General features: G+C 40.7%; 1 protein-coding gene across 2 annotated transcripts in view; it reads right to left on the bottom strand.

The window, feature by feature from the left end:
• Positions 1-13513, bottom strand: part of plgrkt (plasminogen receptor, C-terminal lysine transmembrane protein) — an 87281-nt gene extending 73768 nt beyond the window's left edge. The window contains exon 1 of one of the 2 annotated variants that reach the window (XM_072587465.1): positions 13493-13513. The gene's annotated coding sequence lies outside the window, so the exon portion shown is untranslated. Of the gene's footprint in view, positions 1-4062; positions 4232-13492 lie in introns of those variants that run through there. The other variant, XM_072587455.1, reaches the window with a different exon arrangement.
• Positions 13514-13901: the final 388 nt, after the last annotated feature.

The following is a 13901-nucleotide window of genomic DNA, read 5'->3' as shown; positions in this document are numbered from 1 at the left end:
CTTCCATGTCATTAGTACAGATAGCAAATAATGGAAGGCACCCAATCAAATGCCGACTGAAAATCTAAATGCGCTACATCTACAGGTTCCATCTAATTAGTTTTGAATATTATATCCTCAAAGACCATGGGCAAATGTGTCTAACACGATTTTATTTTTACAAAATCATTGTCTGTTTGATTGCATTAAACTCTCCTAAATGTCCTGCTAATTCTACTTAATAATGGACTCTAGCATTTTCCAAATGATGGGTATTAGACAAACTGTCCTAAATTTTTCCTACTTACTCTTTCCCTCTCTTCTTGAACTGAGGTGTCTCTTTAGAGATTTCCAATCCACAGGAAAACCTCTGCTCCCCCACCACTGGACCCTAGTGAGTTCTGGAATATTTCAACCAAATGCTTCCACGATCTGCTATTACTTCCTGGAAAGAATTTGGATCTGGGCTATAAGGTCCTGGTGACATGTTTGCCTTTAGTCCTATTAATTTTTCAAATATTTTGTCACTTTTGCTTTAGGGTGTTACAAGATATAATTGAGATATGAAACACTTAAGATTCGGTTAAGAGCCTCAATCCGAATTTGATGGAATTAACCCAATTGCAAACATGTGGATTGTCTGCAGGAATCAAGCGACTAATCATAGGACAATGGGGCATCTGCAGGGAGTCACCCTCTGTCCATGCTTCCAAATTCCCTGTCACCCTCTCCCATTGCCCCCTCCAAAAAAACTGTCCTTACACCTTGGACCACTGTGACCCTGAATGCCCATTTGGCATTGACACTGCGAAGTGTGGGCCATGCCAGCCTCTAACTGGTGATGGCCTCTCCAGTGGCTAATTGACATTAGTTTGAGAAAGCCTTAATTCCATGAGTCAGTGCAGGTATCTCGCTGTAAGGCCTCTACTTTAACAAGATTCCAAACCATGTTATTTATCTTTGTCTCCTGTTTGCATTGGTGCAGGAGGTTTAGAGCCAAAACATCCAAAAGTGGAAAGAAATGAAGAAATGCAAGGACAGATTGAAAAACAATAAAGTAGTCGAGAAGGTCATAACACTAGAACGGAAGAAGGTCTTGTAGTTGTGTATTGTGGATTTGGGAGTCAATGTGGCCAAAGAGAGTAGGAAAGTGAGATAATGTTGTACAGTATTGAAGCTCAACAAACTGTGAGGGCAAGAATATGCAGCTTCAGCCTGAATATCAATGATCAAAGGTGATCTAATTTTGGCATTTCTGACTACCACAGCAACTTGGTTGGATCGAGAGATAGTATTTCTTTCGATGATGGAGTTTAAAATTTGAACTAGTTCATTCAGGATTCAGGTCTTTACACAATGGACAAAGAAATCTGGAACTCTCTCCTCCAAAAAGCTCCTGAGCCGATGTCAATTGAAAAATTCAAAACTTAGATTGTTGATTTTTGTTTATCAAGGGTCGCAAACAGAGGTACAGATACGCCTTAATCCAGCCGAATAGAGCAACTGGCTGCTGGGGCTAAATGGCCTATTTTAGTTCTTGTCCCCCACATTTTGAATGTATGGGAAGCACAAAGCTAGATTTTGGTCAGGGTAGATTACAATTCTTGATCTTGCACCATGGGACTAGGCAATTAATGATCACAGGAGTTGCTTGGCATCCAACTAAGGATGATAGATAAACTCTCAAAGCTGGGGAGCCAATAGGAGATTTTTTCAACCCGGAAGAAGCTGCAGCCTTTCATTGCAGATAAGTAAGGTGGGGGGAAATCATCCATCTGAAAAAGAGGAGAGAGGTGTTCCCTCTGAACTTTTAAAATATTTGAAAACAGAATGGTCACAGCTGGATGGAGTTCACGAGGAAGGGATGAAATCCTCCACAGTAACTATGGGTGTATTATAGAGAAGCCTCAAAGGCTTGCTGAATAGGTCCCAGGGCTAGTTGTTGGGATTCCATCCCAAGGCAGTTGCTGTGTTTGCAACACTAGTTAGGGGCCCTGAAAGCCTGTCAGTAAATTCTGGTCAATCCTTAATCACTGACTTTAAGCGACCATTGTTTGTGGATGGGTAACAATTCTGCAATTGATCCACTCTCATTGACAATAGCTTTGCGTCTTTTGGGGGATTGAATAATGCTGGACAAATGGCAAGCCTTGTCTGCCTGCCTCCATTCTCATCCCTTCCCCTCCCCTCCCCTCCCAAAAACTTGCCCTGAAATTCAGAGTGAATAAGAATTTTAGGGCTGATGCACCTGAGTTAAGGATAAAGATGAGCAGTTTTGAAGGGTCTCTTGAGACTTCTGGGTGTAGATTTTAAAGTTTGGTTTAAGCACAATGCCTTGGTAGAATGGCAGCAGCTAAACAGCCCGAGGAAAGGGTGAGACTGCACTGCAAAGAATGATATTTTCTGCACCAAATATACAGAAAAGAATGTGGAGGAGGTTCTGACTGATCTAGGCAAGAAATAAGCAGCCATAAAAATGTGATAATCTGGGAATGGCAGAGGTCAGTCAGGGTATATAAAGATTGAAAGATGCTGTAATATAGGGGAATAAGCTGAAATACTGTGAGCTGCAGTATAATAGCTTAGATCTGACTGTCTGATATGCTGGTACAACATGACACAGTATCACAGGAAGTGATACAATATTACATTATCTTGTTCTCTCTTGCTGATCTCAAAGCAAACTGAAACTACTGTAAGATGTATCTTAAATAAAAATTACTGATTCCTCTACCTCAGAAACTCTGCAAGTATTCTTAAGCAGCACAATGAAACCAAGAATATGAAAGAAGCATAAAATAGTTTTGCCAAAAGAATTTTTATTCACTCATGGGATGTGGGTGTCGTTGGCTAGGCCAGCATTCATTGTCAATTCCTAGTTGCCCTTGAGATGGTCTTGAAACGGCAGTTTCAAGAATTAAACTGCTGTAGTCCAATGTTCTGTAGGTAGAGTCACAACACAATTAGGGAGGGAATTCCAAACTAATGTCATTCTTTTTTACTTTTCACATTCTGCAAGTCTGAATGGGTTCATCACCAACAACACTCAATAAGCTCAACATCATCCCTGACAAGGCAGCCCACTTGATTGGCATCCCATCCATACAAAACACCAGCTACGTATCCTACCCACAGATACACTGCAGTAACTCACTAAGGCATCTTCAGCGGTTTCCCAGGCCTATATCACCTCGAAGGACAAGCAGATATTGAAGATACCACTAAGTGCAAACTCCCCCAAGCCACATATTGCCCTGACTTGGAATTATTTCACTGTTCTTTCATGGTCTCTTGGCCAGAAACCTGTATCTCTCTCTCTCTTTCACTCAAATAGCACTGTGAATATACCCACACCTCATGGACTGCAGCAGTTCGAGAAGGCAACTCACTTTCAGGCAACAAATGCTAGCCTCGCGACTGAACATCCATATTCCACTGAACAAATAATTAAAACATGATGGCAACATTGCTTATTTTTAAAATATGCATTTAGAGGGCAATATATAAACTTTGTGAGAGGTAACCGTGTAAATATGGGCAAGTAAAAATAATTATTTATGAAGCATTTTTCAAACAAGTAAAAATAATGAAAAAAAAGGGCTCAGCTTAAAAGATGAAAGTTGTAAAAGTCATCCTTCTTTGCAGGCCTAACAAAGCTCTGCTCACACAAGAGTCGAACTACATTCGTCAACCCTTCGATAACATTAATTGGCCATCTGCAGTCTCAGCAGTTTTTCATCAGTCATGTGAAAATTAGCACGTCCCAGCAGTTCACCAAGTGGGTTCCGAAGCTTAACATTACCTATCTTCTTTGATTACATTTGTATGTACGTCTTAATTAGCAAAAAAGATTTAATGTGGATAGTTGAAAACGTAGTGATTCCCACATAATAAGACACCATTTACAATCATCCTGATCCATTCTATATATATATAAATAAATGTCAGGAGCAGTGGATGAGTAACTTCTGTTTCGTTTGCATGTTTGACGGTGTATGTATTATTCTTTGCTCAAGCGGTGACAGTGAATGTACTGGGATGGGATTACAAACAATGGGAGTTGCTATTGGAGGTTGCACGTACCGTCAGTGAGCAGCAGGTTGCTGTAGGCAGCCTTAATGTTACTGAGCTGGACAGTCCGCCTCAGTGAGCCCTTTGTTCCGGACACAGCTACACTTCACAGATACGAAAGGAGGAGCAACATTTTACTGCTCAGAGTGAACCAGCTACCAGCTTTCCCTGCGTTTTACCAGCACACAATCGATCTACAAAAGAAAAACGCATGTTCTGGCGTTTCAGCCTTTAACGCAGGAGAGTTAAAGCTGCATTCTCCATCCGCAACATTTTCACTGTTGTTCTTTCACTCACTTCCCTCTCTCTAAATTATCTCCACACCCACACACTGTCTCCCTTTCTGTCCCCATTCCCTCCTCTAAACTCCCCCTTAGTTTAATTCTGTTTCTTCAACAAATCTCTTTTCTCCTCCAAGTTTATCATGTCCCCAGGTCTCTTTCCAGCAAACCTTTCTCTTCTCCCCCCCCCCCCCCCCAAATCTTTCTTACCCACCCAATCTCCCTCCCCCAAATACTCCCCCTCTTCAAATTTCTTCTCCCTCAGCTATCCCCTCCCCTAATCCTCCCCCTCTACTCTCTGAACTTTGTCTCCCTCAGCTATCATGAAGAAGGGCTCATGCCCAAAATGTCGATTCTCCTGCTTCTTGGATGCTGCTTGACCTGCTGTGCTTTTCCAGCAACACATTTTCAGCTTCCCTCAGCTATTCCCCATTCCCACCTGTCTTAACCTCCAATCCCTCTTTCCCCCAACTCCGTCTTTACCTCAACTATTGCTCTCCCTAAATCTCCTTCTCTGCCTCAATCTCAGAATCATACAGTAAACTTAAGGGGATCGAGGCTAATTTGTCAGCTTGGATCTAAAATTAGCTTAATGACAGAGGCTGTTTGTGTGAGTGGAGCCTGATACGCAGTGGCTTACCACAGGGATGAATACTGGCTCCCTTGTTTGTGCTATTCATAAATGATGCAGATAAGAATGTGGAAGGGCATTTGGTATAACAAGTCTGTACCACTAGGACTATACACCAGATCAACTTTCCTGCACCAGGCCCATAGCTGTAAATGTTATGACACTCGAATGCTCATCCAAATATTTTTCAAAGTTGTGAGGCCTCCTTCCTCCACTACCCTCCCAGGCAATGCATTCTAGACCCCCACCACTCCTTAGGTGTAAAGGTTGTTTTTTGTTCAAATCCCCTCTCAATCTTCTAGCTTTCACTTTAAAATTGTGTACCTTTTTTATTGAATTTTTGACTAATCAGAACAATTGCTCTCTATTTACCTTGTCCATGCTCCCTATAATCTTATACAACTCTATCAGGGCTCTCTCAACCTTCTCTGCTCTTACGAAAACAACCTGAGCTTATCCAGCCTCTCTTCATAGCTGAAATGCTCCAGCCCAAGCAACATCCTGATGAATCTCCCTTGCACCCCCTCCAGTGCAATGGTATTCTTCCATCATTGTGGTGATCAGACTACCATACAGTGCTCCAGCTGTTGCCTAACTAAAATCCTATACAGCTCCAACATGACCTTTCTGCTCTTATTACTGATGCCACAACGGAAAAAGGTGACCATCCTGTTTGCATTCTTAACTACTGTATTAACCTGTCTCTGCTACCTTCAGGGACCTGTGGACAAGCATCCTATCTGTTCCTCTGTACTTCCTAGTGACCTGCCATTCATTGAGTATTATCTTGTCTTGTTCTTTGTTCCAAATTGCATTGTCTCTCATGTTTCAGGGTTAAATTCAATCTGTCACTAATCTGCTCATCTAAAATACCGTTTATATCCTCCTGTAACCTAACACCTTCATTCTTGCTGTCAAGTGCCTGGTCAATATTTGTATCATCACAAATTTACTTATCATCCTATGCTCCAAGTGTGGAAGCATGCCATTTGGCCCATTGAGTCCACACCAATCCTCTGAAGAGCATTCCACCTAGATCCATCCCATCCCTGTAACACTGCATTTCCAATGGCTAAACCACCTAACCTGCACATTTTGGACCACAGGAGGAAACCTGCAGACACAGGGAGAATGTTCAAACTCCACACTGAAGTGAATTCAAACCAAGTTCCTGGTGCTATGAGGCAGCAGTTCCAACTAATGATCCCCCATGCTGCTATGCTATTTGTCTTAATTACTCTTTATAATATTCTCACCAATCTCTGCTCAAGAAGTTGCTTTCTTTAAGGTGATTCCCAGAGATCCAAGCTGTTCATCCTTTCCCCTACAATCCTTTCTTGTTAATTCTACCTGGATGTGACCCCCTGTTTGCATTGATTTATTTATTGTCGTGTATATTGTTACAAAATGCAGTGAAAAGTATTGTGTAGTGTCACCACTGTCTGGCGCCATTTTAACACAGAAAAATAAATCAAAAAATGAAAATAAAGACAGAAAAAATGCATACTTGTTGAAAATGATGCTATATGTATAGCTTAAACATAATGTTCTGACCGTGTGTAATCTAGTGCTTTTTGAAGTAGATAGAAAAGCCTACTTCGCATTTTGCATTCTTTCCAGTCTGATAACCATTGTTCAGAGAAACTGTTTGTCCAAGGCTATGCTTTGGGCATAGATTTCAATTTATGTAGATGACTTGCTTATATGAATCTCATTTAGGAAGTGATCACAGAGTAAGGATCGATGGGATACACAAATCATAATAATGTTCAGGTTCTGGCTGTGTCCCGTGTGTTCTTGTACACTATTTGTCCTGAGAGTGGAAGATACATTTGTGAGAGTGTAAGTACATGGTGTGCTATTTTACAATGACCTGTGAAAGTAATGATGTAGAACACAGAACAAAATCAGGTTTTAGGAGCAAAGAGGAAATTGGAACATGAGATGATGTGTGCCATTTTCCCACCATCTCAGCATGAGGGCCGACAACCATTTTGATGTTAAGCATCAGTGATTTCACTGTGTTACTGTGTCCACCACCAGAATCGCTCCAAGCTCTATTGCTGCAGGTCACGTAGAGTCATAGAAATATACAGCACGAAAACAGACCCTTCGGTCCAACTCATTCATGCCAGCCAGATATCCTAACCTAATCTAGTCCCATTTGCCAGCTCTTGGCCCATATCGCTTTAAACCCTTCCGATTCATATACCCATCCAGCTGCCTTTTAAGCATTGCAATTGTACCAGCCTCCACCACTTCCTCTGGCAGCTTATTCCATACACGTACCACCTTCTGCATGAAACAGTTGCCCCTTAGATCCCTTTTATGTCTTTCCCCTCTCACCCTGAACCTATGCCCTCAAGTTCTGTATTCCCCCACTCCAGGGAAAAGACTTCATCTATTTATCCTGTCCATGCCCCTCATGATTTTATAAATCTCTATGAGGTCACCCCTCAGCCTTTGACGCTCCAGGGAAAACAGCCCCAGCCAATCAGCCTCTTCCGCGAGCTCATAACTTCTAACGCTGGCAACATCCTTGTAATTTTTTTCTGAACCCTTTCAAGTTTCACAACATCTTTCCGATAGGAAGGAGATCAGAATTATATGCAATATTCCAAAAGTGGCCTAACCAACATGGCCTCCTAACTCCTGTACTCAATGCTTTGACCAATAAAGGAAAGCATACCAAACACCTTCTTCACTATCCTATCTAACTGCAACTCTACTTTCAAGGAACTACGAACCTGCACTCCAAGGTCTCTTTGTTCAGCAACACTCCATAGGACCTTACCATTAAGTGTATAAGTCCTGCTAAGATTTGCTTTCCCAAAATGCAGCACCTCACACTTACCTGAATTAAACTCCATCTGCCACTCCTCAGCCCATCTGATCAAGATCCCGTTGTAATCGGAGGTAACCTTTTTAGCTGTTCACTATACCTCCAATTTTGTTGACATCTGCAAACTTACTAACTGCACCTGCTATGTTCATATCCAAATTGTTTGTATAAATGACAAAAAGTAGTGGAGCAATCCTTGTGGCACTCCACTGGTCACAGGCCTCCAGTCTGAAAACCAACCCTCCACCACCACCCTCTGTCTTCTACATTTGAGCGAGTTCTGCATCCAAATGGCTAGTTCTCCCTGTATTCCATGAGATCTAACCTTGCTAACCAGTCATAAAGGCTCAAAACAATCATTATGGCCTTTGGCCATTCTATGCTTACCACATGGCGCTGCATTTGCTTCACTGTATATGTTGCAAATAGTAGAGATACCTTTTTTTCAAAGTCAAAAGCACCAGCATCATTGTGAAAAATTTTTGTGTTATTGTATTGGTGTTGCTGCATGGCCAACTATTTCTACTAATGACAGTCTTTAAAATGCTCCCCCTCAGCACAGAGTTCACACAGTATTAGTTTTTATAAAGATATGGTGGATAATGTCCACAGATTTCCACCAATTATAATTTGTGTGCTGGTAGTCATGACTTGGGAAATTCGAAAAGGAATATCAGTATATGCAAAATAATAGCAGAAAATGCAGGCAATACTCAGCAGGTAAGGCAGCATTTCTGCAAAGCACAATGGAGTTAACATTTGGTGACTGTTTATCAAAACTGGAAAAAGCTACAGATGTAACAGCAAAGATAAAGGCAAGAAAATGGAATGGGGAGGGATGGATAAGAGAAAATCTGTGATAGAGCAGAAGGCAGGAAAGATTAAGGAAAGAGCATGTTGATGGTAGTGGAGGAAAATAATGAGACAAACGTGAATCTAGTGGACTTTTAAATGGCAGCAGCAAAATCAATATCAGCACATGCTCAATGAGAGAAAAAACAGGAACAGATTATTTTCCAGATATTTGTGACTCAGTCAGATTGCTTGAGTCAGAAAGCTTGGTTGCCAATTCAGGGTTCCATGGGTGCAAGTGAGTGTTGGGTTGTCCCTACTCAGCTCTCTGGCACTTTGTAACACTTGTTTTAATAGCAATTAAACCCTTGCCCCTCATCTTTCATACCCCACCCCGCACAATCTTTATGTCAACAGTTGCCACCTAAATCCCCCCTCCCCCCAGTTCCCCTCATACTCCCATGGCTCCACCCTGCCAACTTATGCCCTCCATCCACTGTCATACCTCTATACCAGATCATTTCCAGCTCATTCCCACATCCACCTAGCATTCTCCCCACATTATCTCATATTCCCCCTATGCCACCCTTCAAATTCCTGTCACCTCCAAAGCAATTCCACTAGTGTCCATCAAGAATAGACCTCAGGAACCAGGTGGAAATGAAAACATCTTTCTCCAGATATATACATTCATTTCTCGGAGGCACAGGGGCTGATTCACACTTATAAAAGGTCTCTTTCTTATTAATATAAAGTCACTACTTGCAGCAACAGCTGGGGGAAATAAGAACTGGTTCTCTTCAGGCTTCAAGTGGCTTTATGGAGAAACAGAGAGAGCTCCTTAGCTGGTCGAGCTCTGATGGCTTCTCTCTACCTTATTCACACCCTCAAGCTGTTCATCGTCCTGAGAACCAATCAGATAGTTTTGCTTTTGTCATTGATAACTAGTCACTAGTCCACAGATCAATCAGCTACTTGGTATGCTGAATCTCCTTCAGCTCCAGCTTGTCTGCAAACTACAGTTCAGCGAAGGCTGGAACCAGCAGTTGTGTAAACTGAGTTCGCAATGTGTGTCAGGTTACTTTCTTTCAAAACATACTGCAATTCTTGGTTTTAAAACAGTCCTTTTCTCTTTTCTGCTCATAATCAGCAAAACAAAAAGACATGATCTTTACAAACTCTCCCTTGAATATATTGGAAGTTTAAATAAAAAATATTAATATAGAAGGCATGTCATTTTTCAAATCTGCAAGTTGTGCTGTGGTGCTCTGATGTTTAGATTAGATTACTTATAGTGTGGAAACAGGCCCTTTGGCCCAACAAGTCCACACCAACCCGCTGAAAGAAATTGGTCAGAATAATGTTATTAACCTGTCCTAATAAAAATACATTACTGAATCACTGAAAATGATTGTGAAAAGTCCTTTGGGAACACACATTCATGCGAGACAGCCTCCAGGAGGAGGTTGCACAAGTCAGTGTTCTTGTCTCTGGCTGCTACTGAATGTATCAATTCTCAAACATCCAAAGCCACTTGATACAACCAAAGATTATATAAACAGGATGGAGATGGGGACATGCTCCAGTGCTGAATCTGCAGCCATCAATGGGAAATGTCCAAAGTCTAGGCAGGGGGTTGCATGGGATTTTCTTCTCCATTTCTCATAGGTCCGAACACAAGTCCTCTGTACAACAGCTCAATCTCCATTGTGGGTAGGACAAGGAAGCAGGTTCTGAAACCACTCCAACCAGAAAAGGCAAAGAACCCCACACTGTAGACAACCAACCCCACCCACAACAGCAATCCTGCCAACTGGTCCTCACTTCCCCCATTCCAACAAGTCTGCATCTTACTGCAATATGCATGTTGCAATCTGGATCGTGATAACAGGTTTTTCAATTTCCATCAGGTCACTGACCATTTCAGTTAATCACCAGCTTCTAACTCCTGAACCTTACATTTCTTCCCAGCAGATGAAGCTTCCTCTCAGAAGTGCAGCATTTGGAAATGATCAATCAAATTTCGTACATATGTATGTGAAAGACAATTCTGTTAAAAAATCAATTCCATGATTTTTGGCCCGATAAACGTAACTTTGTACTCTCTTCTTGTCATAATCTACCCTCCATTCTCAGAGATCAAAATTTTAAAATTTTCACAGCCAAGGTGTTATCTCATATTAACCTCAATTCCTTATTTGTTTAACAAATTACACTTACTGTATTTTTTTCCAATTCCTACTCACCAATTATTTCAGGAAAAACTTAGGATGAATTTTGTGATTTGGGGGGAGAAACTTACAGATCAGAACTGAGAAGTAAATTGTACATGTGAGCATGAGGCACTGACCATAAAATAAATGAATCCCTGGGGTTGTCCACCTGGTCAATCCAGAATCCAACAGTATCTGTCTTAAACACACTCAATGACTTGGCTTTAACACCTTTCTGTGGCAATGAAATCTGCAGATTCACCACCCTCTGGTCAAAGAACTTCCTCTTTATGTCAGTTCCAAAAGGTTGTCCCTTCACTCTGAGGCTGGGTCCTTGTGTCTTAGTCTCTCCTAAAAGTAGAAAACTTGTCTTCCTGTCCACCGTATCCAGGCTTCTCAATATTCTCTAAATAATTAACAGTTGCTTGTCAGCCCAAACCTTTATATTGTCCAGGTCAAACTACATTTAGACATGGACTGTTTCAGTGTTTGAAGAGTTGCAAGTTGTACTGGAGATTGAGCTACCATCAGTGAATATCTTGACCATATTATGGAGGGAAAATCATTTATGAAGCACTGGAAGTGATTAGGTCCAGGACACTACCCTGAGGAACTCCTGCAGAGATATTCTGGAGCTGAGGTGACTGACTTTCAACAACAACACCAATTTCTTTTGTGCCAGGTATGACTGTAACCAGGGAAGAATTTTCCCTTGTTTCCCATTGACTCCTGTTTTGCTTGGACATCTTGATGTCACGGTTGGTCAAATACATCCTTGGTGTTAAGGGCCTTATTGTCATTGTCACCTCAACTCTGGAACTCTGATTGTGAATCGATTGATAGGGTGACAATTAGCCAAGTTGGATATATCCTGTTTCTTTTTTGCGTACAACACATATAATTTCTCACATTGTCAGTGGATATTGGAGTAATGTCAAGACCCATAGCTTTTGCAGTATTCAGTGCCTTGAACTCTTTATTCCTATTAAATGAAGTGAACTGAGTTGGTTAAAGACTGACACCTGTGATGTTGGGGATCTCTGGAAGAGGCTGAGGTAGATCATCCATTTGGCACTTATGGCTGAAAAATGTCATGAAACTTATCTTGAACGAAGAGTACTTGCTATTCCTATAAAGTCAGGCCCAGATACAACTAAGTCCCATGCCAATAAGTTTGACTCCATTCACCTATGAGGTTACCTTGCAAACTCATAGTGTAATTTGTAGTTTGGCATGTCTAATCAGAAAGGCAGCTTTATTTACTGTGGTGCAATTCTTGTACTGATTTATTACAGCCATAAATGTAAAAATGATGAAAAAATAGCTTGGAAATGCTAATCAGTGCTCCACAAGCATCCTGATAATGATTCTAATGAGTTTTGAGAAGATTTTTAGATCAGGTTGAGGTTCTGGATGTAGGTTTACTCGCTGAGCTGAGAGGTTCATTTTCATGAAAGTGGACCTTCCAGCTCAACCAGCAAACCTACATCTAATGATTCTGGTGTATTAAACTGCTTCGATCATGTACAATTAATTGATTTCACAAGTGTGTTTTGCATTTCCAAATGCAAATTAATCCCTCTGTCAATATAAATGAAGAAATAAGTTGATAAAAAATCTGCAAAACAAATTTATTTTTTGAATATCTCTGGTGCCTGGAGGATGAATTAACTCAGGTAACAAGGTTTACAGAAAGTTTTCCTGCATTTCAAGTGGTCTCACATTAAATGCTGCTATCTGAGTTAATGAACATTGAGAAGAGAAAGGTTGCATCTGGGAGGTGGCACAATTTAAAGGAACTGACAGTATGCAGACAAACAGAAAATTATACAAGTTTTCAGCATTCAGTTATAATAAATTTACCAACAGTAGAACGGCATCTAACTCTTTCCAATTTGGCCCAACGGCTGCATGGTCTTTCCTGAGAGCTTTTCTTTTGGGATCCTTTCCTATTTTTTTATTGCTGCTACTGCTGATAAAATGAATAATTGTGCTTTTCCGACTACTTTGTTTTGAGGCATAAGCTGCACATCCAAGTGACTGACAGAGCTCAGGGCCTGACGACATAGTGCAAAGAAGTATGGTTCAAAAGATATCAGTTAAAAATAGGAATATCAGATTGAAAGTGACATTTCAGTGTAACTCACAACAAGATAATCTTAGAATGTCGATAAAATTAGTTTGCAAACAAATAGTGACCACTCCATTCACAACAATGTGAAGTTGCTAAGAATTACGCAGAGTTAAAATGAATTCTTGCAATGACACTAAGCTTGTAAGTGTACAATGCCAACCCTGATAAATTAAATAGCAATCAGATCAAATGACTGGCTACTGGGCCTAAATCTTAATATATTGCTGGATACTGCAACTTAACTAGGCGCCTTGAACAACGTGTTCGTTATCCAATTCTACATAGAGTAAATTCAAAATGCCTTTCTTAGAACTGTAATAGCATCTTACAATCTTTTCACAATTGATAGATAGATAGATAGAAATTTGTTGTTATTTGTATTTGTGAAAATATAATAAAATGCGTATAAGTTGCCACAAAAAAAGCGCCATGTAATTCAATAAATTATATATTTTAAAAAAGAGACAAAGTTAGACAAGTAACTTTTTTTTGCTCGTTCCATGGCTTCTTAGTTTCACAAACTGGCTACTGCCAAAGACCAAAGCTTACCCAACTGGTGAGCAAGGGGGGATGCCACAACTGACAAGAATGAAGGCCTTCTCCAACTTCTGAACACTGAATCCTGTCTAACTGCCGAGAACCAGAGGCGTGTCCAATTACTGATCACCGAGGACTGAGGGAGGCTCTTGAAACTGCCGAGAACAGGGCCCTGTCGAAACTGCTAAGTGTGGGATAATACAGGATAATGAGAGGAGCAGTCTTTATTGACTAAATGAACAACTTCTTAACTGTTGATTGCTTAACTGCAATCATTCATACTATCTCAAAACCACTTAAATAATTTGAAGTTTCATTGAGATTTGCTTCTTTTCATTCTGAACCTAATAAGTTTCATACACTTGAGGATGAAGATCACCTTCAATATTTGATTAAATGTTTTTCCTATTTAATTTTAAGG

The sequence above is a fragment of the Chiloscyllium punctatum genome, chromosome 2 (assembly GCF_047496795.1).
Source record: "Chiloscyllium punctatum isolate Juve2018m chromosome 2, sChiPun1.3, whole genome shotgun sequence".
Classification (NCBI taxonomy): domain Eukaryota; kingdom Metazoa; phylum Chordata; class Chondrichthyes; order Orectolobiformes; family Hemiscylliidae; genus Chiloscyllium; species Chiloscyllium punctatum.
Note: the sequence above shows the minus strand (reverse complement) of the source record. Positions and strands in the feature narration are given on the sequence as shown.